The following is a 25,011-nucleotide window of genomic DNA, read 5'->3' as shown; positions in this document are numbered from 1 at the left end:
TTACACAAGGTGTGTTCCACTCTTCCGGAAGAATGGTTTTACACCTCCAATGAGATTATAACCATTTTTCTTTTGAGATCACACTTTTGTTCCCATAGCTATAGAATGAATGAAAATGACGTGTAGTGGATCTGTGTGTTGATATTTTTAGACTGACGGTTTGGTGATTAGTTATCACTTAAGTCCCTCCAACAGACTATAAACATATCCGGTCACATATGTGGTTTTTCTTTTTGTATTTCCTGAAAATGTAAATGATTGTGCTTCATATTACGGCGCCTTTCTATTCCAGTGAGTGTTATTTATTTATTTATTTATTTATTTATTTATTTATTTATTGTTTTTATTTTATTTTCTCCTTTATCTTTATATTTATTCACCTAATTTATATTTTGTTTACTTGGTTGTTATTGATTCTAGATGTTTTGGTTTGTTTATTTCAAATTCTATGTTGATGAATATTTATATTGGCATTTGCTTAAAATAAACCTTTGAATAGAATGGTGCTGACGAACACAAGAGGTGATTATTTTGCCTAAACGAATAGCATTAATACGTAGAGTAGAATCATAAGCTTTAGGGTCATTCAGGGAGAACACCAATTTGATTCTATGTGTCACAATAAATGTGTTTTGTCGGCATGGGACAAGGTTTTCATGACCCACAAAGGATTCCGAAATGGGCGTGTGCAGAGGCGGGGCTTAGACAACGCCCTTCCTATCATTAAAATGACTAATTATCTCACTCAGCTTTGTATCCCTGGCTTGGGGAGGGGATGGGGGTGACGAGGGTGTGGGGTGGGTGATGGGGAAAGGGGTCAAGGTGAGGGGGAGGGTGGGGGATCGGCAATTCGTCTTTTATTAACCCTGAGAGGACAATGTAAACTCTGATCACATCACAACGCTGATCAATGGTCTGAAATCAGTCTTATAATATTGGGGTGAATCAGGTTGTTAAAATGCCCCAGTACTCTAATGGGTTGACATTCGCCTTTCAAGCTGTAGAGAATCTCTTTCTAACCTATGCAAAGGTGGGTTCATTCGAAAAGGGTCTTTTCTCACATTTTCTCTCATTACTCAGATATAGAGTTGTGTACTTGTAGTATGGCACTCACTTTAGGAGCGGAAAGTCCTGGGTTCGAGCCTCGTTTGTTGCAGTTAAGTCATCAGAAAAGGCTCTTTACTCACATTCTCACACTGTGTAAGATTAGTACCTGTCCATTAACTGCGTTGTCCCTGTTGTATGGAAAATTTGAAATATCACCTTACATGCGTCATGTCTCGTTCCAAATGTTACGCGTTAATGTTGGCCAGGGATCCTTTGTAAAGCGCTTTGATCACGTTTAGTGGATATTCCTCTATATAAAATCTTAAGTTATAAAAATTGACCTAAAGCTTTGATTATGAAATTCGAGTTTAAACAACTTGATCGCAACATCTACTAAAAGAGCTCAAAGCGGTTTACTTGGGTTTCCAACCTAACAACAACACTTAACATGTATGACAAGACATGACGCCTGTTAGGAGATATTATTTTTTGTTCTGATAGAGCCAACGCTGTTAATGGCTACTTACTCGTTTTATTTCTGAGTTCTGTGAGAGGATGTGAGTAAAGAGTCTTTTCCAAGGACTCAACTATGCGTCAACCATCGCTTTGGAAGTGGAACAATGGACCCAAAAGTCGGAAGGTGAAGGTCATACCACAAGCCCACAAAACCACCAATTAACCAATAGACGATTGACCAATCAAAATATATTGGTTGTACACCCCGTCAAGCCCGTTCCGACGAATACAACTGATTATTCACAAACAGTAGAATGAAGGACGTCACATCACCTCACTCCTTCTTATTGTTTGTATACCGCAGGATGGGTGATTAATTCTCACTATTTTAACTCAATCAGATTATAAACGGTAAAGGTAATACATCATGGTGCGATTAGTAACATGTATAGAACTAGTGAGTGTTTTATTTAAACGAATACCACAGATGGTAAAGCCGTGTGACCTGAAAGCTTGCACTAACTGTCGATATTTATATTCGGACGATCTTCGAGGGTGTGGTTTTAGGTGACTACTCTTGTGAGCTGATATTGAGACAAAAAAGGGTCTTTTAAGGGAATGCGTTTGTCGGTTATAACGCCCCTTTCTTGTATCCAACACAGTGAACACTCGAACAAAGTGCAACTTACATGAAACCTTTATTGTCAAGGGTTTGATGACTAACTAACAGTAAACATAACTCTCAAAAGCCAAAACACATAGACACTAAACAAATTAGGGAAGAAAAGTACGATGTCAGAAAAAAACTGGTTTCAATCTCATTAGAAGTGTAAAACCACACTGAATCAAAACCTTTTATAAATGATCCTCTAGCGTCACAGTGATGGCATCTTATTTTTTTGGTCTAAAAATATGCTGGTCGTCAATAAAGATCATCCATCCTCGCTCTTTTACGCCCCATAATCCGAGAATCTGCCGAACCATCCTTCTAATGAAATAATTCAAATCAATTCAAATGTATATTTTAAGCGATTGCCAATATTATAAAACATACATTTACAAAGAGTTTCCAATCAATACAAACACAATCAATAATTATCCAAAGGAAATAAACGAAAATAATTAAATTGATACACGAATAAATGAATAAACATATAACTAAAGATAAGCCAATAAAAATATGTACCTCATAATTCAATATGAAGCCAATTGATTATTTGTACTTCGAAGGACTGGTTATAAGCACATTTCCAAAGATTAATAATTATCTATATGATACGCAACTTTATGCTACTGATAAAACTAAAAATCTCGAAAATATTGAGAAACGTGTGGAAGAAAGTGTGGGAGATGTAAAAGAGTGGATGGATGCAAACAAGTTGAAAATGAATGAGCCAAAAACAGAAGTGATGAATGTGTGAAATAGAGGGCAGTTGAAGGTAAATGATGGTCTTGAGGTGTTGATAAGGGGTGAAAAGATCAAAGTTTCAAAGACTGTGAAAAATGTGGGTGTCTATTTTTTATTCAGAAATGAGAATGTCAGCTCACATTTCTGCTCTCTGTAAAATCTTTAAAAATTATAATAATGCTGAAAACTTATATAGCACTATAACTCTGAGACACCAGACTCTAAGCGCTTAAATTACAAATTATTTTGGATGAAACATACTCATTCACACACACAAGCATACACACACCACACACACACACACACACACACACACACACACACAAAACACACAACACAAACCAGACAGACCTATCTTGCTTCTCATACCATCTACTTAAGACGAAACAGATATGTTTTAAGTAAACGTTTAAAAATAAACAAAGATTCTTTTTCACGAATGCTCTGTGGTAAGGCGTTCCAAACAGGGCCCGAAAGTAGAAAAGGATCATATTCCAGCATTTTCCGTATTCGAGGGACAACTAGTTTGGTGGAATCACTAGCCGAACGTAAGGGGCGGGTTTTTGAATATCTTTCAATTAGTTCCGAAAGATAGGAAGGGGCAGTACCTTCAAGACAACGATACACTAAAACAAAAACTTTGAATTTAATCCTTTTTTTTCAACAGGCAGCCAGTGCAGGTCATGAAGCAGAGGTCTGGCAGAATCGCAACTACGCTTCATGAATACTAGTCTGGCAAGCTGTTTTGGACAATCTGGAGACGTCTCAGATTATATTGCGAAACGCCAAACAACAGAGCATTACAATAATCCAATTTCGATTGTACGAGGGACACAACCAGATGTTTGGTCACATCCTCAGATATGAACCGTCTAAAGGAAGCAATCTTTTTAGTTGGAAAAAGAGAGATCTAATCAAATTATTAACCTAATGATCCAGCAACAGTCCAGAGTCTAAGAATGTGCCAAGGTTTTTAACTATGTCCACAGTTTGAATGGAGGCATCCCCAGCTTCAAATCTGTTTCACTTTTCAACTTCCTGTTTCCAACATACAGCACCTCCGTCTTATCACCATTCAGTATCAGTCTGGTCTCATTCATCCATTTGTTAACAATTTGGATACAATTCTTACTATCGGCTGATTCTTCTTGTAAACTTCTCGTATTGGAAGCGCAGTACAATTGCGTATCATCAGCATATTGGTGGTAAGATAGACCGAAACTTCTGATGATTTTAGACAGAGGGCCAACGTACAGAACAAAACGAACGTGTCCAAGTACAGAACCCTGGGGTACCCCACAATCAAGAATGACTTCCTCAGATCTATATTCATCCACTGTAATAATCTGTTTACGATTAAACAAATATGACCTAAACCAATCAAGCGCTGCACCAGACACGCCATAACTAATTTCAAGACGTTTGAGGAGAAGATTGTGAACAATAGTATCAAAAGCAGACGATAGATCAAGCAAATTCAGCCAAAGAACAAGTACAGTTTCCGTCGAATGATGTTGCCTATAAGCCGACTGAAACTTTTCTTCAAGACAATTGTTTTTAAGATGAGAAAAGGAAGATTAGAGATAGGGCGATAGTTTTTAAAGATCTCTTTATCTAGATCAGGTTTTTTTCAAAAGGGGTTTGACATGAGCAACTTTGTAAATGCCTGGTACAGCACCTGACTGCAACGAATTCTTAACAATACATGTAAATGGTGTTAAAATTACATCGATGCATTTTTTTAGAATGGCAGTATTTACGAGGTCTAAACCGCAACTTTTAGTTGGAGACGACATAATGCAATCACGTAATTCAGCTTCAGTGATCTTTGAAAAATTTGTTAATGAATCACCATGAAACTTGTCAAATGTTGTTTGTATAGATTCAGATGAGAGTTCTTTCCTGATGGTATCAGTTTTTTTCTTTAAAATATTGACCAAAGCTAGTTGGTAGATCTGCACGATCAATTAAAGATGGGAGAGCTGCTTGCGTCTGTTGTCCCAGCAGTTCCTTGGTCAAAGAATTGTCTCGAAAGCTGCACGTTTTTCAGGCTGTCTTCATAGAATTTCTTCTTGGCCCTGAAATTTTGACGACTTTTGCATCATTTCTAGCCTGGATGTACATTTTTTTTTGTCAACTGCATCTCTGGACTTGAGCCATTTTCTTTTTGCCGGTCTCCTGGCTAATCCATTCAGTTTCATTTCTGTATTATACCAGGGTGCTTTATATTTTCCATTGAAGAAAATCAGTTTGATCCGTCAGTAAATTACAATTGGAACATGTAAAACATTGGTTGTCTCCCTCAATTTTTCGAAACTAGATTAATGTCACTCCATGCTTGTCACTGGCCTCAGGCTTCTATAAAACAATTACAACTACTGCAAAACAGTGCAGCAAGATTATTTTTGGCAAACGAAAGTTTGATCATGCAACCCCTTTGTTGGCCTCTCTCCACTGGTTGCCCATTAAAAAGCGCACATATTACAAAGGAGAGTGTTTATAGGTGTTTGACTTGTATAGCATCGGTATATCTCTCAGATCACGTGGTCATGTGTAAATTTTAAACTTAAACTGTAAGATAATGTAATGACCAAATGAAAATTTCGGGGAAAAGATCAAGAACAAAAATTAGTGATAGATCTTTTTTCTTGTTTCGGCCCCAGATATGGGATGAACTACCACGTGGTCTGAGGGAGTGTAAGTCTTTACCTGCCTTTAAAAAAATCTCAAGACACATCTTCACTGTATTTGTTTTTAATGACGCCATGAATAATTGATTTTCTATGAATTTATTGCTTTGCATTTTTTTTTCAAAATTGATAATTTATATTGTTAAGTGCCCAGAGCTTGTGTTTTAGACGGGAATGAGCGCTGTATAAATGGTTATATATATATATATATATATATATATATATATATATATATATATATATATATATATATTCATATATATATATATATATATATATATATATATATATATATATATATATATATATATATATATATATAATATTCAATATTTGTTGTATAATTGTCTCTATTTACATTCATTTAATATGTCCAACTTGTACATTCGAGGGTTTCAATTGATTGATATATCAAATACAATAATAACCATTTTCATGTTACATTATTCGTTAAAATCAAATAAATATTAGTTTGTATATATATATATATATATATATATATATATATATATATATATATATATATATATATATATATAAATATATATATATATATATATATATATATATATATATTTATATATATATATATATATATATATATATATATAACTTCTTGGTCTCTCTCTCTCTCTCTCTCTCTCTTTCTCTCTTGTTCTCTCTCCTTTCTCTTTCTCTGTCTTTCTACTCTTATTCTGCATTCCTTCCTTCTCTATCTCTCCCTCTCACTATCTCTCTCTCTCTCTCTCTCTCTCTCTCTCTCTCTCTCTCTCTCTCTCTCTCTCTTTCTCCAGTAATTGTAGTAGTAGTAGTTGTTGTCACAGTAAAGGTTGTTCACAATTATCTTATTAAATTTTATTTATTAAAAACTGAATTCATCTCACTCCTGTTATATTTCGGTAGGCTTAGATAAACTTTACCTTCTAATATATGATCGTCTTTCCTTTTATTGCCTTCCCTCGAATTAATTTCTAATTAGTGAATACTTTTCGTTCTACATTCTGTCACGTAGCTACTTATTATAAAAGCTGATAGGTCTAACATTCTACACTCACTTCTCTCTACAATCTATGCCGGACGGCCAGTCATTCCATTCCTTATATTATAAATTTGAAGATTTTTATCTTTTGGTACTTTGTGGATATTTTATCTCCACCATCAAGACGCCGGAGCTTTTACCTTTGACTGTATAATCTTCAAGGATCAAACCTGAGCCCGCTGTCGAAGAACTATACAATAACCCCTTCCCAACTACCTGGAAGTGGAACTTTATGAACCTGAGCCCGTTATCGGAGGACTATAGAAACCACGCCTGTCAACTGCCTGGAAACGTAACCTTACGAACCTGACATATTATCATAAGTTACGTAATACATTCACGTTTCTATTTGTAACTTCCACAATCACTATTTATCTCTTTTAATTAAATTTCATCTTTCTTTTTATTTCATTGTTTTTCATTTATAGTAACTAGTAAATTCTGGGGCCTCATTCTGCATATCTTTATGCATAGTCGAGTAGCTCGTTACTCACTTGAGACCATGACAGTAGGAGTAGTAGTACTAGTAGTAGTAGTAGTAGTAGTAGTAGTAGTAGTAGTAGTAGTAGTAGTAGTAGTTGTTGTTGTTGTTGTTGTACTAGTGGTAGTAGTAGTAGTAGAGTAGTAGTAGTAGTAATAGTAGTAGTAGTAGTAGTAGTAGTAATAGTAGTAGTAGTAATAATAATAATAATAGTAGTAGTAGTAGTAGTAGTAGTAGTAGTAGTAGTAGAAGTAGTAGTAGTAGTAGAAGTAGTAGTTAGTAGTAATAATAATAATAATAGTAGTAGTAATAGTAGTAGTAGTAGTAGTAGTAGTAGTAGTAGTAGTAGTAGTAGTAGTAGTAGTAGTAGTAGTAGAAGTAGTAGTAGTAGTAATAGTAGCAGCAGCAGCAGCAGTAGTAGTAGTAGTAGTAGTAGTAGTAGTAGTAGTAGTAGTAGTAGTACAAATTGCCACTTTTTTGGGGACAATAAATATATTATTATTATTATTATTATTATATTATTATTATTATTATTATTATTATTATTAGTAGTATTATTATTATTGTTGTTGTTATTATTATTATTATTATTATTATTATTATTATTATTATTATTATTATTATTATTATTATTAGTAGTAGTAGTAGTAGTAGTAGTAGTAGTAGTAGTAGTAGTAGTAGTAGTAGTAGTAGTAGTAGTAGTGGTAGTAGTAGTAGCAGTAGTAGTAGCAGCAGCAGCATCAGTAGTAGTAGTAGTAGTAGTAGTAGTAGTAGTAGTAGTAGTAGTAGTAGTAGTAGTAGTAGTAGTAGTAGTAGTAGCCGCATCAGCAGTAGTAGTAGTATTAGAAGTCGCAGTAGTTGTAGCAATATTATTAGCTGTAGTATTAAGAGTAGTAGTTGTAGCTGTATTACTATCAGTAGCAGCATAGAAATTAAATAAAAAATAGTATATAATTAAAACTCCCTTTAGACATAGGGGAAATTTGTCTTCATGGTTTATTCCAATGGAAGACTGGAATAACCCAGGATTTGGCCGCAGTGCTGCGCCGTAAATAACGCTGGGGCGAGGTGGCTTGCTTAAGGCCAACAGCGCAGCGGCGGGTGATCGAACTCAGTACCTTTCGGGTACGAAGCAAAGACCGTACCACTGAGTCACGCTGCCCCTAGTAGTGTTAGTAGTTGAAGTAGCAGCAGTAGTAGCAGCAATAATAATAGTAGTAGTAATAGCAGCAATGGCAGTAGCAGCAGCAATAGTAATAGCAGTAATAATAGCACCAGCAATGGCAGAAGTAGCAGCAATAGAAATAGCAGTAATAATAGCACCAGCAATGGCAGTAGTAGCAGCAATAGTAATAGCAGTAGTAATAGCACCAGCAATGGCAGTAGTAGCAGCAATAGTAATAGCAGTAGTAATAGCACCAGCAATGGCAGTAGTAGCAGCAATAGTAATAGCAGTAATAATAGCACCAGGAATGGCAGTAGTAGCAGAAATAGTAATAGTAGTAATAATAGCACCATCAATGGCAGTAGTAGTAGCAATAGTAATAGCAGTACTAATAGCCCCATCAATGGCAGTAGTAGCCGCAATAGTAATAGCAGTAATAATAGCACCAGCAATGACAGTAGTAGCAGCAATACTAATAGCAGTAGTAATAGCACCAGCAATGGCAGTGGTAGCAGCAATAGTAATAGCAGTAATAATAACACCAGCAATGGCAGTAGTAACAGCAATAGTAATAGCAGTAGTAATAGCATCAGCAATGGCAGTAGTAGCAGCAATAATAATAGCAGTAGTAATAGCATCAGCAATGGCAGTTGTAGCAGCAATAGTAATAACAGTAGTCATAGCACAAGCAATGGCAGTAGTAGCAGCAATAGTAATAGCAGTAATAATAGCACTAGCAATGGCAGTAGCAGCAGCAATAGTAATAGTAGTAATATTAGCACCAGCAATGGCAGTAGTAGCAACAATAGTAATAGCAGTAATAAGAGCACTAGCAATGGCAATAGTAGCAGCAATAGTAATAGCAATAATTATAGCATCAGCAATGGCAGTAGTAGCAGCAATAGTAATAGCAGTAATAATAGCATCAGCAATGGCAGTAGTAGCAGCAATAGTAATAGCAGTAATAATAGCACCAGCAATGGCAATAGTAGCAGCAATAGTAATAGCAGTAATAATAGCACCTGCAATGGCAGTAGTAGCAGAAATAGTAATAGCAGTAATAATAGCATCAGCAATGGCAGTAGTAGCAGCAATAGTAATAGTAGTAATAATAGCACCAGCAATGGCAGTAGTAGCAGCAATAGTAATAGCAATAATAATAGCACCAGCAATGGCAGTAGTAGCAGCAATAGTAATAGCAGTAGTAATAGCATCAGCAATGGCAGTAGTAGAAGCGATAATAATAGCAGTAGTAATAGCACCAGCAATGGCAGTAGTAGCAGCAATAGTAATAGTAGTAATAATAGCATCAGCAATGGCAGTAGTAGCAGCAATAGTAATAGCAGTAGTAATAGCACCACAATGGCAGTAGTAGCAGCAATATTAATAGCAGTAATAATAGCATCAGCCAGCAATGGCAGTAGTAGCAGCAATAGTAATAGCAGTAGTAATAGCAGCAATGGCAGTAGTAGCAGCAATAATAATAGCAGTAGTAATAGCATCAGCAATGGCAGTAGTAGCATCAATAGTAATAGCAGTAGTATAGCAGCAATGGCATTAGTAGCAGCAATAGTAATAGCAGTAATAATAGCACCAGCAATGGCAGTAGTAGCAGCAATAGTAATAGCAGTAATAATAGCATCAGCAATGGCAGTAGTAGCAGCAATAGTAATAGCAGTAATAATAGCACCAGCAATGGCAGTAGTTGTGTATATAAATATTGTGTAGATTACGAGAATTGTGTCCTTGTTGAAAACATCGACAACAAGAACTATACTGCTACTTGCGACTGATTTCTATATAGATAGTATGCGCTTGGCTAAGAAGCTCATAACATTGCCATCCGGAAGTATAACGGACCAACACACAAAACTGTATGTGAACGTTTATAGTCGGGTTAATACAGTTCAGTGAGCATAACTCATAAACTCGGATGGCAAAAAACAATAACAAAGACCTGAGTGACGTCATCTTCGAACTATCTATATTCAAAATGAGGCAAAACACACTCTGAGGAGGGGGAGTGGCGAGGGGCGAGGGGCGTGACAATGGGCGTGTTAATCTCGTCAACCTTGAGCGCTTTCTCTGAGTTAGACTAATTACCCTCCAGCCTTCTCATCTAAAATCCCAAATAAAAGGAGACAATTCACGATTGTCAGGAAATAGGAGTGGCCTCCAGTGAGTTGAGTCTAAAAATGACAGTTGTGTGGAAGTGTGGGAACCGATTTAATCCTTGTGTTTCGATTTGACACTTTTTATTATTGTTTGAAAAAGAAACAAAAAACAAAGACAAACAAAAAAAAAAACAAACAAAAAAAAAAAAAAACACACACACACACATACACACACACAAAACACACACACACACCCAAACACACACAAAAAAAAACAGAACTAAAACAGAAACAGAACAAAACAACAACCAAAAAACAAAACAAAACAAAAGCAAATCAAAACAAACAAAACAAAACAAAACAAAAACAAACGAAAAAAAAAATCGTTTGATGATATACGTTTAGGTAAAATACTCACGACATTGGCCAGCCAAATCAAACGTACCAACACAATAAACTGTTTGTAAGATCTAAAGTGTATCGATAGTATGCGCTTGTCTCAAAAACTCACAACATTGCCATTCGAAAGGATAACGGACTAACACACAAAAACTATATTATGCAACCTTGAACATTTATTGTCTGGTTAATACAGTTGAGTGGCCATTCTCGCGAAGGACGAGAGACGCATGCACACAACCAACATGACGTTCTCTCTTATAACTTTTCCGCGGGTGACGTCACAGACTATGGGTGACGTCCAATCAAGGGACGCTACTCTTCCGCTAATCTCATTCCCGAAACGAGCCAATCATCATGGCTTTATATAATTCCATGTCAAATGTAACGGAAATCATAGGATTTGCAGACCTCTGTAAAATTAAATTCTTATTAATGGGCGATTATGTGAGTACAGAAGCTGACAACCTATGTCAAGATTTAAAATTTGTATCTCCACCTTGAATACCACATTACAATGATGGTGATGATGATGATGATGATGATGATGATAATGATGATGATGATGATGATGATGATGATGATGATGATGATATTGATGGTATCTAAAAGGGTGTATTTGATAGAGCGACCGTCTGAAAGACCAGAATATAACAGACATTACGAAATTGAGGCTACGATCAGGCCACGCCCCTTCCCAGAATCCCCACGACCCACACCTGCCACAAGAATGGACAGAATTTGTCTCCCAGACAGTTGCACTGGTCTTTCTCCTTGAAGGAACGAAATTGACGTCACTCAGAAATATGTTATTATTTTTAGCCAGTCATTTTTATGAGTAGTTCTCATTAAATTGTATTAATCAGACTATAAACTTTCTCGTTACACATAGTTTTGTGTGTTGGTCCATTATTTTCTCATATTATGTTGTGAGCTTTTTGGTCCAACGCACAGCATCAATGAACGTTTCAGGTTACACACAGTTTGTGTTTCGGTACGTTCTACCGGCTGGCTGATGTTGTGAGTTTTTTTAAACAAATAGCATAGCGTCAATAGATAGAATGACGTTGACGTCACAAAGGTCTTTGTTTTTGGTCTTGGCCATCCACGTTTATGAGTAATTATCACTTAACTGTATTAACTCGACTATAAAAGTTCGTGGTTACACAGAGTTTTGTGTGTTGGTCCGTTAAACTTCCGGATGGCAATGTTGTGAGCTTCTTCGGCAAGCTCATACTATCTTTTGACAGAGGATTTGCATCGAGGGCTATATATTGGGAATAAAAAAAGACAAAACATTTTCATTACATGTGTGATTCATGTTTAGCATATATTGGAAACAACATTATAGAATGTACTATTCACAATGTCTAAAATACTAGCTTTTATAATTGTAAGCCTTTATATAGCGAAATATCCACTAAATATGCTCAAATCGCTTTACAGAGAGTTCCATGCCATTAGAAACACTTAACATGTAGGAAGAGATATGGTGCGGTCTGGCGATTTCTTTTCCGACAGGTACAACGCTGTTTACGGCCAGATAGGTACTCATTTTACACCCGAGAGCAGTGAGAGACTGTGAGTAAAGAGCCTTTTCAAACAACTCAACTATGCACCGCTCGGAGCGGGACTCGAACCGAGAATCTTCCGATCTAAAGGCGAGTGTCATACTACTAGATCATATAACCACCCAAATATATATGAAATATGTATCTGATGCAACTCTCGAGGAGTATTGAGACGGAATTGCTGTAGACGGAACGACATTCACGGCACTCAGCTCATTGTTATTGTCCTCAGAAAACCATTTTGGATTCGTTGATCAAACTTTTGCCTTTTTTCCATCTTTTAAATGATCAAAATTTGGAAATTTCGGATATTTTGCACGTTTTGGTTGGTCAAATGGTCGAATCTTTGTATTTTTTTATTTTTCAAATATTAAAAATTGTGTATTTTCTACAGTCAAAATTATCAAAGTTTTTCATGTTTTGATTGGTCAAATAGTCGAATTTTTTTTTCAATCACACAGGAAGCGTTTATAGTAACACATAATTACTGTGTTGACACATATCTCGGCTGTTGGATGATGTGAGTATTTTAGCTAACCGCACAGAATAAAAATACTAAAAAATGATTGTATTGCTGCATTGTCCAAAAGAGGAATTTTGGTTTAAGATTTATTGTTTCGTGAAGAGAAAACAATTCTATAATTTCTTTTGACTTCAAAACAATAGGGAATAAAAGTGTGATGTCAAACACTGGTTCCAATCTCATTGAAAGTGTAACACGTCCTCCAGAGGACTGGATACCTACCTTGTGTAAATGATCTTCTCGTTTCAATAGCCTTGAAAGTGTAACACCAGTCCTCCAGAGGACTGGGTACCAACCTTGTGTAAATGATCTTCTGGTTCCAATCTCATTGAAAGTGTAACACCAGTCTTCCAGAGGACTACATACCTACTTTGTGTAAATGATCTTCTGGTTCCAATCTCATTGAAAGTGTAACACCAGTCTTCCAGAGGACTGGATACCAACCTTGTGTAAATGATCTTCTGGTTCCAATCTCATTGAAAGTGTAACACCAGTCTTCCAGAGGACTGGATACCTACCTTGTGTAAATGATCTTCTGGTTCCAATAGCCTTGAAAGTGTAACACCAGTCTTCCAGAGTACTGGATACCTAGCTTGTGTAAATGATCTTCTGGTTCCAATCTCATTGAAAGTGTAACACCAGTCTTCCAGAGGACTGGATACCTACCTTGTGTAAATGATCTTCTGGTTCCAATAGCCTTGAAAGTGTAACACCAGTCTTCCAGAGGACTGGATACCTACCTTGTGTAAATGATCTTCTGGTTCCAATAGCCTTGAAAGTGTAACACCAGTCTTCCAGAGGACTGGATACCTACCTTGTGTAAATGATCTTCTGGTTCCAGAGTGATGACATGTTATTTTCTAGTCTAAATATTTATCTAGTCGTCTATAAAGAGCATCCATCCTCACAATTCCAGTCCCAGGATTGTAATAATCTACCGATACTTCCTGACACTAAAACATATTTGCCACCTTATGATTCAATCTGTAACCTATTCATTATTAGCCCTCCGAAGGACTGGTTATCTACACACTTCCAATGATTTGGGAACCAGAGAGGTAGAAGGTGTGACGTCACGACTTTTCGTCTTTATTCCAATTCCAGTCGTTTTTCTCATCATTTACCAAGTTGAATGCCGTCTCTGGAAAAACTTGTATTTAAAAATTTGACCAGAAATTCGTCCTTCAAATAACATTCGACTTAAATGACCGTCGTCTTCGCAAAACTTTCAAACCCGGGACTTCACGAAGACTTCTCAAAAAGCTTGAATATTAACAGTAGGATTTTTTTTTTGAGGGGCTGGGAATGACATAAAAAATAAACAGTGATTCTTATGTCCCCTTCGACACCTTCTCCTCTCTCGTGATCTGAAATCGTTGTTGAGGCAAGGCAAGAGCTTGGCCATGGGAGGTAACCAATAAATAAATTATCAGTGAAATACAATGATATGCTTATCTCCCATCTGCCGAGATATGGTGAGAAAATGTGAGTAAAGAGCCTTTTCCAAGGACTAAACTTTGCGCGAAGTGAGGCTCGAACCCAAGACTTTCTGATCCGAAAGCAAACGTCATACCACAAAACCAAACAGCAGCTCACTATTCAAAATGGTTAAGTTTGGTTTTTTGATTGTTTGTTGTTTGTTTGTTTGTTGGAATATTAAAGTGGGCCCCACAGCCTCAAAACAGGGGTCTGTCGGGGTGTCTTAACTGAAGGCCTTTCGCTTCCCAATAATCCAAAAGGGATGCCTCGGCTGGTTATCAATCCTCCTGAGTCAATTCCTTGTTCCACGATGTTTTGAAGTGGATGCTAAGAAGATCTTCCTTTGATTTGAGTTCTTGGAGGCGTTTTCGGCCTCTACTCTGCTGTCCGCTTATGATAAACTCTGAGTGTGGTCCCGAATTGTCTACTCTAAATCATTTGTAATAGGGAAGAAAAGTGTGATGTCATAAAACTGGTTCTTATTTCATTCTAAGTGTATAACCACTCTTCCGAGTGACTGGATACATTGTTTGTATAATTCTTTCTCTGGTTTTAGAGTGATGGCATTTTATTTTCTAGTCAATAAATACTGGTCCTCAATAAACATCATCCATCTTCGCTGTTTTATGTCCCGTAATCCTTAGAATCCGCCGATACGTCCTGTCTACTGAAATAGTTTTGCCACCTTTATGTAACCTATTCATTATTACTCCTCCGAAGGACTGGTAACATACACACTTCCAAGGATTTAGGAACCAGATGAGTAGAGGGTGTGACGTCATGACTTTTCTTCCCTTTTAAAAACCTTTTAGAAAAACTCCATCCGTGACGTCATCCGTCTGTACCATCACGACTGGGATAAACTAGGGAATATAGTAGTAAACAATCATAAATATAACAGATTACATTTTACAGTCCACGGGGTTCCAGCAGCTTCGCATCACGTGGCGTTTAAAGATTGTCTATCTCTCAATTCTCCTCCCCAACCCCCCCCCCCCCCCCCCCCCACCGTCATACCAACCTCCACCTCATATTTAAAATTCGAATATTTCGATTGAAAAAGTAGCAAACACCTAACCACAGACGAATAATTTTCTGCTAGCTCTAAATTACTATTACTAAGTTACTTGTCACTTCTTGGAGGGCAGATGGCCCTATAAAATTCCGACGTAACCTGGATTAAAGCTCAAGTCCTCCGAGTATCAAACCAATCTCTCATGAACGAATCATTGGATCTTCAAGATAATATTTTGTAGAGAAATAACGTAGCAGTAGCAGTACTAACGAGAAAATCGAAATCGATAAAGAGATCAGTTAGTTTTGTCTCTTATGAAATGCACATGTTATCCACTCTAAATCAATTTGGCTGACATGAAGTCAACTGTTAAGTTGAAATGTGTTTTAAATACTAGATTTATACTCTCTCCCACACAAACACCCCCCCCCCCACACACACACACACACACACAATTTAGACAAGATATTTTATCATAAATTTGTTTTGGCCAGGCATGCGATTTAAAAACAAACAAAAAACAACCCACGCTTTTCTCATTTTCTTTCAACAGCGGAGACATTTGATGCAACCAAAGACGATAAAATCATCTGCCCTCATCCTGACTCCGCGACAATTGGCGAAAAGGATTTTACAGAGGATTGTTTAATTTTAAATATTTACACCAAAAGCATAGACAAAGCCGATGATTCGAAGAAAGTTTTGGTTTTTATCCACGGCGGAGGTTTTAGACTGGCCTTCAGTACATTTCACGATTCAAAATCCTTTGTTATAACTCAAGACGTTATTGTTGTCACTGTGAATTACAGAATTGGTATTTTGGGATTTCTCAGCCTGGAGAACGAGGCGGCCCTAGGAAATTATGGTCTTTGGGATCAACAACTCGCCATTAAATGGGTCAAAGACAACATCCGGGCATTTGGCGGAGACCCTGATGACATTACAATTGCAGGAGAATCGGTAGGTTCTGCATCAGTAGGATTACAAATCATTTCGCCTCATAATAAGGGACTATTTTCCAAGGCGTATGCACAAAGTGGCACGGGGACATCGAATTTTGCCATATCATTCAATGCTCAAAGCCACGCCTTGTCTGTCGCCAAGTCTACAGGCTGTTGGGGAAAATCTATTGACGATTACATTAATGTGAAAGAAAGCACTACTGTAATAGATTGCTTGAGGAATGTCCCAGTTGCTGCATTAACCGCATTCAGTGGTTATTCATTGATTGATGTTCAATTCACACCGCGGGTGGATGGCGACTTCATTCCAGATTTGCCGGCCAAGCTTATCGTTGACGAAGAATATCTCGATTCCATTGGCTTTTATGAGCGTGCCTATTTAACTGGATTCAATAACAACGAGGCCGTATCCTCTGACGGCTACTTACAGTCAATTAAAATGGTTGTGTCCATGGATCAAGGGGAATCAGATGAGGAAAAACAAACCACTTTGAAGTCATATCTTAAATGTATCGAAAATAATCACATTAAATCAAGGCTCGGAGAAGCAGCTTCATCTGACAAAAATGCATCAAATGCCATTAATAGATTTTATAAAAGGAGGTTTTTGGATGAACGTGCCTTCGTTGAAATGACGACAGACGTGGGCTATTTCCTCCCTTCCATTGATCTCTTAAGGGCTGCATCGAAACACGAAACTTGCAATTCGTACCTGATATATTTCAACTATTTTCCAAACTTCATGAAAGGTTCTCACACTGGTACACCACACGGAGCAGACTTCATGAAAGGTTCTCACACTGGTACACCACACGGAGCAGACTTCATGAAAGGTTCTCACACTGGTACACCACACGGAGCAGACTTCATGAAAGGTTCTCACACTGGTACACCACACGGAGCAGACTTCATGAAAGGTTCTCACACTGGTACACCACACGGAGCAGACTTCATGAAAGGTTCTCACACTGGTACACCACACGGAGCAGACTTCATGGAAGGTTCTCACACTGGTACACCACACGGAGCAGACTTCATGAAAGGTTCTCACACTGGTACACCACACGGAGCAGACCTTCTTTTCTGGTTTGACATGGACACGAGCAATCTTGAAAAATTAATCCACGCTGGGATGCAAGAGGATTTGAATGAAGAAGATTTAGAGGTTAAAAGGATGTTCTCTTCTCTCATTGGAGAATTTATTCGTTCAGGGTGAGTTAATATTTTCATTCATTCTTTACATACGATTTATTTTTTTCACATCTCAGGTGTTAAATTCCAATATTACATCTTAAAAAAGAACCACCACGGCTAAACTGTGGAGGAATTGTTGACAGTTTGTTGTGTTATCTGATTAAATCTTCAACTCTGTTCTTTTTTGTTGTTGTTGTGCTTGTTGTTGTTGTTTTTGTTTTTAAGGGTATTTAGCCGCTTGCACGTAGCAATCTCAGACAGAGTTTTGCTGGTTAAGCTAAGAGGACCTGTAGTTGACACCAATATTATTCAAGTTTATGCACCAACAGAAGAGGCGACAGATGCAGATATGACAGAGTTTTACCATTCACTAGACAAAGCAAAACGAATGTGTAAATCACAAGAAGTCCTTATGGTAATGGGGGACCTAAATGCTAAGATTGGCAGAGGCAGAGATGGTGACATAATCGGACCACATGGACTCGGAGACAGAAATGAACGAGGAAACATCTGGGCAGATTGGTGTAGAACAAATAAATTAATGATTTCAAACACCTGGTTTCAACAACACCCAAGAAGAACCTGGACATGGCAATCACCAGGGGACAGAGCAAGGAACCAGATAGACTTTATAGCAGTATCATCAAGATTCAGAAATGGCATATTAAATTGCAAAACCTACCCAGGCGCCGATGTAGACAGTGACCATGTCCCAGTTGTTTGTACAGTAAGGATAAAGTTTAAAGCTATTCAGAGAACAGCTGGTAGAATAAAGAGGGATTACAGGTTATGCAAAGACAATGGCATACAAACAAAAATGAGAGAAGAATTTGAAAATGCACTCATGATACAAAGCCAAAGTGAACCTGATAATGAAAAATGTGAAAAACAATTTGATATATTCCAAAAGTGTGTCAAAGCAACTGCAGAAAAGCATTTACCAATAGCTCAAATAAACAGCAAAAAGGAATGGATGACAAATGAAATTCTAAACCTATTTGAAGAAAGACGAAAATGCAACAGAGGGTCTGCAGAATACCAAACATTGAACAACCACATTAAATCCAAATGCATCGAGGCACACGAGAACTATCTAGACTGGAAATGCTGCGAAATCGAAAGAGAATACAAACCCAACCCCCAACAAGCTCACCAAAGAATAAAAGAACTATCAGGGAAAAGGAAAAGCAAAGCAGCAGGAAGTTGTATCCACAACAAACAAAGGGAACTGCTATTTGAAGAACAACATATAGAAAGCCGATGGGTAGAATACATAGGCGAACTGTACAATGATCCAAATAGAAATGAACCACCACTGAAATTCAAAGAACCATTAAGCGGACCAAACATCACCAAAAGTGAAATTGAACATGCCATGGAACGAATGAGGGATGGTAAAGCAACAGGCCCTGATGAAATATCTGTAGAGGTATTAAAAAGCCTAGGAGATCTAGCAATTGATGAACTTCACATATTATTCAACAATATATACAATACTGGGAAAATTCCAGAAGATCTCTGTAACTCTATTTTCATAGCAATACCAAAGAAAGCAGGTGCAGTCAGATGCGAAAATTTTAGAACTATAAGTTTAATAAGCCACATCAACAAAATACTGTTGCGTATAATTATCAACAGGCTAAGGAATAAGATTAACCCCGAAATCGCAGAAGAACAATATGGATTCCAACCTGACAGAGGGACAAGGAACGCAATATACCTCCTCCGTGTTTTAAGTGAAAGAGCTATACAGGTTCAGACCCCACTATACCTCTGTTTTGTCGACTACAAAAAAGCTTTTGATAGAGTACGCCACGAAGAAATACTAAAACAACTGCACTCCATTGGCGCTGATGAGAAAGACCTCAGACTCATGCAAACATTATACTACACCCAGCAGGCATCTATCAAAATCGGAAACTCTACAGGAAATTCCATTCCTATTAAGAAAGGAGTCCGTCAAGGGTGTGTTGCCTCACCAGATCTGTTTAATCTATACCAAGAAACAATCATGAGGGGCATAAATAATATGGAGGGAATAAAAGTGGGAGGTCACAACATAAATAATATAAGATACGCAGACGATACGGTACTCATTGCAACATCAGAAATCCAACTTCAAAAGATTGTTGACAAAGTGGTAGTAGATAGTGAAGCCAAGGGAATGGAAGTGAATATCACCAAAACGGAATGCATGGTAATACAGAAAAACCCCGAAAACAACAACACCTGCAATATAACGATTCACGGCGAGCAACTTACCAACGTAGAAAGTTTTAAATACCTAGGTTCAATAGTGACAACAGATGGAAGATGTAACCGAGACATACGAGCAAGAATAACTCAAGCCAAACAGGCCTTCATGGACCTGGGAAACATTTTGAAAAACAAACAGATGTCGTTCGGGATTAGATTCCGAGTCTTGAAGTGCTACGTGTGGCCAATCTTGTTATACGGATGCGAAAGCTGGACTACAAATGCAGAAACACAAAAGAACATTGAAGCTTTTGAAATGTGGTGCTTGAGAAGGATGCAGAGAATATCGTATACTGCACACAAAACGAACGAAGAAGTGCTAAAACAAACATACCAACAAAGGAAACTAATGCCCTTAATAGTGGATCGACAACTATCCTTTTTCGGACACATAGTAAGGAAAGATAAGAATGAATACCTGGCAAGTTGTGGAAAAATACCTGGTAAACGCGCCCGGGGGAGACAAAGAAAAACACTCATAGACCAACTGAAGGGCTTCACCAGCCTAACAATCCAAGAGCTGTTTGAAAAGGCAAGAGACAGGGAGGAATGGAGAGAGATAATTCATGCAGTATCCGAAGCCTGGACCAGGCATGGAACCTAGAAGAAGAAGAAGGCGCTTGCGACTCATTTAAGTAATTTCAGCGCCAGTATCGTCAACTCCAACCATAATGTTAGCATGTGTGTCTTATAATGCACAAGAAAAACAACAATGACATTTTGTAGGTAATTTTAATGATTATTTTTTTTTAAATGTGAATAGCAAAAAATAGTTATATAACTCATAGAAGATATGACAAAGTTTAATTTCCTTCAAAAAAGAATTCCCACCCGCTCAAGATATCCGTCGGTCAATAATTGTTCTTAAAAGTTAAAATCTGCTATGCAGCTAGAATATTTATTGAAACAAATATAATATTATGTTGAGGTATTTATTCGTGTAATACAAGTTATATTGAGACGGTCAGTGACCAGGTAGGGAATACCCCCAAGACTCTGGCTTCGGCGTTCTGTCCTTTGGTATGATGCTTTACACACATGATCCCCATAGGCATTGGTGTGAATGAATCTCTGGTCATAGATAGTTCAAAGATGACGTCACTCACGTCTTTGTTATTGTTTTTTGCCATCCGCGTTTATGAGTAATGCTCACTGAACTGTATTAACCTGACTATAAACGTTCATGGATACACACAGTTTTGTGTGTTTGTCTGTTATACTTCCGGATGGCGATGTTATGAGCTTCTGAGCCAAGCGCATACTATCTATAGACAGTGAGGAATATGACCAGAGCGCTGTACAAAAAAGGAAGCTAGATGAGCATTTTTTTCACTGGTAAATCCATGGAAATCCAAAAATGTTCCTTTTACGTTATATCATTTTTTTTTCATATCTGTTAAAGCCTCGTTTTGTTTGCATTCATTTTCAGAAATCCTGAGCATGCTCTGAAAGACTATATTTCGTGCAGTTGGCCGAGATACGATGTCAGCAATCCTCGGTACCTGAATTTCAACGACAAGCCATGGATTGGAAGTTTTCTGGAGAAAGACAAACAGGATCTCTGGTTGCACACCGTGCCAAATTTGATGGGAAATTTAGATACGGAAAATAGTATCACCCAATGCGGCATCAATCGTGTCCCATTTTTAGCACCTTCCCCATACATTCTAGTTTTCTTTTTTGGGCTGTTTTCTATTATTACTTTCCGTCTTTGATTCTGATTAGGTTAAATATCATTCAACAATTGCAAAATGGCAGCGATTTCTACCCTGTTTCGGAGAAAAAATGACGCAAAAAAAAAAAAAAGATTTTTATCTTAATCCCTAGTGTTCATTCAAAATTTACCGATTTATTAATCAAAATGTTAATTTTAGTGTCGATGTTTATGCATTTTAAACATTTTATATATCCATGTTCTAATACTCCAATTGAATGGAATGTGTACATTTAAACGAGATACTCTAGCTTCTAGCATTACTTTTCTAGTCTGTGGGCATTGATCTCTATGACAGCCTGGATGATTCCTGTTTATTAGATTTTTTTTCCTTTATAAAGAATTCCTAAGCAAGAACCATTTTGATATACTTGGGGGCAGGGGAGGAAAAGGAAATTGTCGAAACCAGTGACGGGATTATATCAGTTCTCCTCTGTTCAGACACCCCCTGTGTCTCTTTTATCCCTCAATATCATGTCCAAATCATCCCCCTCCTCCCCCCCTCCCCCCCCCCCCCCCCTGGTACATTGGGTTTGTCTGGGGTCTTTTGCTGATTGAGATAGATGGCCAGATCGTTGTTTCCTTTTAATTGTAAATGCTATTTTACTCATGTAAATAAACTCTGTGTGTAATTACGCCATGATTTATTGTCAATATTATGTACATATAGAGATAGATGGCCAGATCGTTGTTTCCTTTTAATTGTAGATGCTGTTTTACTCATGTAAATAAACTGTGTGTAATTACGCCATCATTAATTGTCAATATTATGTACATATATACACCATTACAATAGGGAAAACATCAAACCCTCTACTCTTTTGTTTCTTAACTCTTTGGGAGTGTGTATGTAACCAATCCTTCGGAGTACTAAAAATTTATAGGTTTCATAAAGGTTACATAACTATTTTAGTAGCAGGATGTATAGGTATATTCTTAGTACTACGGGATGTAAAAGAGCGAGGATGGATGATCTTTATTGACGACCGGCATATATTTAGACTAGAAAATGAGATGCAGTCACTTCTAAAGTAGAAGATGAATTACACAAGTTCTGTATCCAGTCCTCCGGAAGAGTAGTTTTACATTTCCAATGAAATAGGAACCAGTTTTTGACAGCAACATTTTCTTCCCAATTTGAGTGTATATTGCTTGGTGGGGGCCCCATGTTTGTGTTTGGGTGAAAATCTGAGAAAGCGAGTTTGAAACAGTGCCAGGCAAAGCAGGGAGAAAAATAGATGAAAAAAATCATCCCAAAATTCAACCTACCCCGACTGGGGATCGAACCTCATACCTCCTGATGACCGGTTTGACGTGTTACCATACCACCGCAGAGGTCAACCCGATAGTTGGAACGACTTAACTTAACTCACTCAACCCTAACACCGACTATATCATCCGTAGTTTACCCGGGTTACTTTTACCCCATGTCTATTTATCACATTTCTTTTATAGGCATGACTATTATCAAACGTAATGCTTTTAGTTTTTACATGCTAATCATAGTTGAATAAAACTATCTATCTATGTACATGCTTATTTTTATTACATTTTTTCTAATTTTGAAAAGTAGCAAACATCTCTAGGATTGAGTGAGTTAACTTAATGCCTACATATTCTTCACACAGGTACGCAGTTTCCGCTGGATTGACGAGAACAGTCTAGGGTATAGGGAGGGGTTTTTCATCACGAAACGTTCCTGGTCATATAGACGTCAACGGCTTCTTTCTTTCCTTTCTTTCCTTTTAAAAAATGTTTATTACTGTTAAATGTGTCATGTTTACACAAATACTTTACTTACTTCTATATATATTATACTAATCTCATCAATCCCATAAATAACAAAACAAATAAACAAATAAAAACATAATATTTAATATAGCGCATATATTCCGCTTCGCCGTACGAATTGCGCTTCACAATAATACAGGGTATCCGTAAAATCCCTTCCTGGTTCAAAGACATATTCTTAAACTATTATAGATAAAAATTTTATTAAACAAATCTCACGTAAACCGACAAAAAATGTGAAACCAAGGCACTTCCCTGAGACTAGTATGGGACAGGAAATGCGACCTATTAGTGAGTACTGACCCCCGGGCGCTGGTGCCTGTTCGTCAGTACTGAACCGCATGTGCTTGCGCCTGGGGGTCAGTACTGACCAATAGCCATTCCGTTATAGATATTGCATCCGGTTTTCACCATTTCATAAACAAAAGTCATACATGTATGCTCATTGGCCACTGCCCTTCATCACATCACCAAAGTTAGCAAAATGAACATGAACTTATAAGACCTCGTTTTTCTTTCCTTCTTTTTCGGAATCAGAACAGTGCTACATTTTTTTTGTGTACGTAATGTGATTGCATGAAACGAAGTCGCCAAAAGTAGCCGAGCAACGTGTCATATCCCAGTGTGGCCTACCATTAACCCATTCCTTACCAACCATAGGAAAATCGTCACATTAGTTACGATACAACCAACAATATCGAGGGAATTTTACGTGCACATAATATTGTGTAGGTTTGATAAACGAAATTATCATGTGCTTTTTTTGTTTTGATGGAAAATAGTTTTAGTTAGTTTGAAAGTATTTCTGTTACAAACATGTTGACTGAAGAATGACTTTGATCCCGAAACGTTCCATGTTTGGTATTTTGTTCTTTTTATGAAGTTGTTATATTCATTTTTGTTTATGACTTTTTACAGTCCACGGCTTCTAACAGTTTTGTAACACATTGAATTTAATGTCAATGTTGCTGCTCGAATCTCCAAGAAATAAATATTAATGTGAAAATGAATGTAAGCTTCAATTTAATTACAAAACAGATCAAATGAACAGGATGAATGAAACACCGCAGATGAATGAGATAATATGGTAGGGGCGTAGTTAAGATGGATCTTAACTAAGCCACTACAACATTATCTCATTCATCTGTGGTGTTTCATTCATCCTGTTTTGTTGATAAAGGGGAAACCCGAAACGTTCATTTGATCTGTTTTTGTAGGTAATTTGAAGCTTACATTCATTTTCACATTATTGTTTATGAATTTAAATTTAATGTCGTAAACTTGAGTGATTCCTCATTTTTTAAATGAAAAACATCTTTGTATTATTATGTAGATTTCTATATCATTCGACTAACCGGTAACACATCAAAAGCCAGAAATTGTGAGACACAGACCAAGAAACTAAAATTTTTCCTTTTCCAAAAAGATTAGGAGTCACTCAATTTTAATACATCCCACTAGTACATTGCTGGTGGGCACGGGTGTCTTCAGACAATCCAGTATTACTCGCACGGAGAGTGGAGAGAAAATTAAAGGATAAGGAGGTAACTGTATTAGCAGACACGTGATGTGTTAAAGAATGGATAGCGTCCCTTGTAATTTATCATATTATTATCTCTGGATTAATCCGCTTAGATCAAAATGACCTACCTGACTGTTAAAAATAAAACTGTACTTTTATAGTCATTTAACAATCATTTTAATCAT

Source organism: Berghia stephanieae, chromosome 1 (assembly GCF_034508935.2).
Source record: "Berghia stephanieae isolate SIO BIC M18660-M18661 chromosome 1, UCSD_Bste_1.3, whole genome shotgun sequence".
Lineage (NCBI taxonomy): Eukaryota > Metazoa > Mollusca > Gastropoda > Nudibranchia > Aeolidiidae > Berghia > Berghia stephanieae.
Note: the sequence above shows the minus strand (reverse complement) of the source record.